At 44.1% G+C, this 4,422-nt stretch overlaps 1 protein-coding gene across 1 annotated transcript in view; it reads left to right on the top strand.

Moving 5' to 3' along the window:
• Window positions 1–4,422, top strand: part of CDK14 (cyclin dependent kinase 14) — an 869,337-nt gene that overhangs the window by 987 nt on the left and 863,928 nt on the right. The window lies entirely within an intron of this gene.

Consider the following 4,422-nt stretch of genomic DNA (forward strand, 5'->3'; position numbering starts at 1 on the left):
CAACCGGCTTTTTTGGCCTGTGTAGCTGATAATGTCTCTGGGTGGGGTGGGGTGGGTGGCTGTGGTGCTGGGAGGGGTGGGGGTGGGCTATAGTCACCCCAAAATCCCCCATAGCCGCCTGTCTCCGTGCTTCCACTGCCTGCCCCACCAGGTAGAGGCTAGTGTAGCCCCTGACCCTGAGCCCACAGTGGGCAACCCACACTTGCCCCATGCACATATCAGGGGGGCGGGACATGCCCCCCTTGCCTCCCATGAGGGTGCACGCTGGTTAATAATTGGCCATCAGTATCAGCCGATAAAATCTTTATTGGTGCATCTCTAATTAATTGCTTCCTAGGCTGCTTAATAATGGGTCAATGAATGGCTTCCATGGTTTTGGTCAGGGGATTAAGCCCATGGAAGCCATTAATTGATGCATTAGCAAGCAGTCTAGGTTGTGGTTAATGGCTTCTGTGGGCTTGACCACACACCAGGAGCAGGAGGCAGCTCCTCGCGCAGCGCCGCCAAAATACATGGGTACCCTGATGGGTGGGCTGGCAGGCGGTGCCAGGCTGGCATTTGCAATGGGATGCAATGCAAAAAAGAAGGGGGGGGGGTTGGATTTCTTTGTAAGCCTGGCCCCTGACTGGCTCCTGGACTGAGCCTAAGTCATGGGCTCAGCCTCTGATTTGCTTCCCCTCTCTCACCTCTCCTTCCTGCTGTGCTTCAGGATGCCAGGACTTCCTGCCATTTTCTGTTTTACAGTTACCTTTATTTTTTTCTTTCCTGCACTTGCTTGCCAATTTTTGTATATTTTCATGATTTGCTTGCTTTTTTTACGGGGACCAGGCTGTTTCATGGGGACTGACTGAATTTGCAGTTTCCACAAAAATTGCAAAAACGTGATTTCGATAGTTCCCTATTCATAGGTCTTACAATAAATGGTAGATAAATATTGTAACATAATAGAAAGTGTACATATCTTTGGAAAGGGGATTTCAAATGGAGCTTTGTCTGTTGGGTTGTTGGTTTTGGTTGTGTTTTCCTGAAATGAAACCTGAAGTGATGATTATTTCTGATTTTAGGAAAAAAATCAGAAATCAGTTTTCTGCCAGTTCAGTCCACCTATATAGTAGAATAAGGCTGGGTAAGATGGTGCACTATAAGACAGTTAATTTGCAAGGCAGCCACTGATGCATGGCATTTGTGGGAGTTATGCAAGTAGGTTCAGAGTGAGTTACTTTGGACTACAGGCTTAAACAGTGAAGGCTGTATCCTTCAGCATGAGAAGATGCTCCCAGGGATCTTGGTTTTCTCCAATTTAAAAATATCCCTAATTTTTGGTTAAAAAAAGTAACTCCAAATCCACATTTTTCCATGATTTAAATTAAATACCACTAATACATAGATAGCTATATAATGGTGTTTCATTTTAATCATGGAAAAATGTGGATTTGAAGTTACTTTTTTTTAACCAAAAATGGGGGATATTTTTAAATCAGATAAAATCAGGATCCCTGCATTACATAATCAATAATTAAGCCAATTATCAGATGTGGCTTTGCTTTCCCTCTTAAATCTGTGGTGAAAAGGAATGGAAGTGTCTTATATTTCTGACAACTTGAATTGTCTCCTGCATTATGTGGAGGGAATGAGGACTTGGATAATAACCAACGCGCTTTATATTTTAACTGAAGCTATCATGCTGTCATACAGAAATGAATAAGGGGACAAGTAGATACTTGGCAATGGCTGGGGCTATACTTCATTTCCTCCTAAATCATAGGGTTGAAGGGACCTTGGATCATCTAGACAGTACTCCCTGTAGAGACACAGGATTTGACGGACTGAACAAAACAGTTTTGGCCCTGCCTGTTCAAGATGTATATCTGTGGACTGGTACATTTTAAATTGAAGAACACACAGTATAGACAAGGTGAAATGAGAACGGTAAAAGAACAGAATGAGCTCTAACCCAGAAAATGCCCCACGTACCCTGTTATGCCCCCGGGCTGTGGGGGCTCAGTTGGAGAAACTGGAAGTGCCAAGGTGGGCACTTCCGGTTTCACTTTTACCTTACAAGCTGGCATACCAGTTAGTAGAGCATGCCGGCTTGTAAACTGCCAGATAACACAGCTTTTACTGCAATTTACTCAAATAATAGATAACCCTGTTATAAGATGACTCCCTAATAATTAAATTCTATATATGGAAATGTTATAAATTTGTTATAATTTTCTAAGTATAGAATCTAATTATTGGAGGTTTGCCTTGTCTACAGCAAGGAAACTAAATCTGGGGAGTCAAGTAGCCCCTTTGCTCTCTGCTTTTCCCCAACTTTTTCTCTCTGCAGCCCTTTTCCCCTGTCCTTACTGTGAGATCCTGTTCTCCTTGAATACATGGAAGTGAGAAGCAAATTTGAAAACAAATAAACTTGAAACAATCTTTATTAGCCATATATCCAGTAATAATGACACCTGTTCTTATGACTGGTAATACTGACAAGAAGAGAAATGATACAATTGAAGTTCTCAAACGGTTGTCCCCAAAACATTTCAAAAAGTGTTTTAATCAACATTACCATTTTCCTGCTAATGTGTATAGTACTGATGCAGCTAAAGCGGGGGCGGGAAATTATTTTGGGTGCAGGGTCGCTTACTGAGTTTTGGCAAGCCGTCGAGGGCCACGTGAAAGGCAGCCAGGGATAGATAAATATTAATTTTCTAAATTTTTTTTAGGGGCCCTGTGTGCTGGATAGAATGGCCTGGTGGGATGCATGCAGGCCGTATTTTGCCCACCCCTGAGCTAAAGGGTTAAAGTCATTATGGAAAGCCGTGGTGACAGGAATCATCAATATTAGATGGTGAAAGAGAGAAAGTGCCAAGTGCCCTCCTGTTTAGGCTCTGTAGGTCTCCAGTTGTGCCACGTGGCAGGCCGAGCAGCGAAACAGAGAGTGTATCTTGTACTTTCAGAACTGTATGCTGCCAGTATAGAGCCATGCCAGTGGCCAGATCTTGTACCACAGCTAGACCTTATATACAACTAGTGCTTGCTTGTCCTTAGTCCTTTAAGAGTTAGGAGTACAAAATGAGATACGATGATCTCTTCAGTTGGAGTAGAGTAGGGAGTATTTGGTGGCCCGTAGATACTGCAGATGGAATAGATGAAACAAGGCAGGTGGTACAACCCTTGGGATGCCTGCTCTGCTGCCCTATCTGCTGTGTTGTTAATCCCCTGAGCTATTGTAGGCCAGGTTTGGCCTGTGGGCTGTTGGTTGCCAACCCCTGTGTTACATGTTGATTATTCTGTGCAGGTGAAATTAAGATTGAAAAATCATAAGTATCAAAGCCTATGAATCAGCTATGTGAGATCTTACTTTTTGAGTGGATATAATATATAAATCATTGTTGACACAAACATATTTTCCAGTTATTCTGGATATTTTTTACTACTGGTTCTGGGTAGGTACTACATTCTCTTGCCTACTACATGCTCCCAGATAAGACCCACATTTTGTTTAGGTAAGCCAGAATGAAGAGAAAAAGATTTTTTCCAGAGTCCTAGTTGAATGGAAGACACAGGTGCACAGCCACAGTCTGTTCTTCAGCATCACTTACTCTCTCCTTGCAAGCCCCGCAGCTAAAGCTTTAACTCTGTCTCAGCCACTGCTGAATTGGCAGCAGCTTTTGGCTGCCACATGGCAATGGTTGTGCCAGGGTTAAGGCTGTAGCCGTGGGGCTTGCAGTGAAAGGAATACTGAGGAGTAGACTCTGCTTTTCCTTCATATGCATGGGAAGGGAGCACAGGCCTGGGCTGCTATTCCAGCATCCCCATGCCTTTATTTTGGTGCAGAAATCTCCTTCCTCATTTAAAACGTGCACCTCAGTTTTGGATAGCTAATTCTTGGGAGAAAGGTGCATATAGTATGTCAGTAAATACAGGCATATTGATCAATAAGCAAAACTGTAATAGAAGGCTGAAATAATACCATCAAAGAATTCTGCATGCCTTTTAACTTTCATTTACTTTGGACATGAGCTTTTGTTGCAACTGTGATTAAAGGGTTAGTGAGGATTTAGTTAGGGAGCTTCTGGAGGGGCTGGACGTATTCAAGTCAGCCGGTCCAGATGATCTCCACCCTAGAGTTCTAAAGGAATTGGCCGAGGTCATTGCAGGACCCCTGGCACGGCTTTATGAGCACTCGTGGTGCTCTGGAGTGGTGCCGGAGGACTGGAAGCGGGCCAGCGTGGTTCCCATCTTCAAAAAAGGGAGGAAGGAGGACCCGGGAAACTATAGGCCAGTTAGTCTTACCTCGATCCTAGGCAAGCTGTTTGAGAAAATAATTCTGGCACACATCCAGGAGGGGCCAGCAGGGGACTGCATGCTTAGGGGCAATCAGCACGGGTTCATCAGTGGCAGGTCCTGTCAGACCAACCTGGTGGC

The sequence above is a fragment of the Gavialis gangeticus genome, unplaced genomic scaffold (genome assembly GCF_001723915.1).
Source record: "Gavialis gangeticus isolate Ggan-Ray unplaced genomic scaffold, GavGan_comp1, whole genome shotgun sequence".
Lineage (NCBI taxonomy): Eukaryota > Metazoa > Chordata > Crocodylia > Gavialidae > Gavialis > Gavialis gangeticus.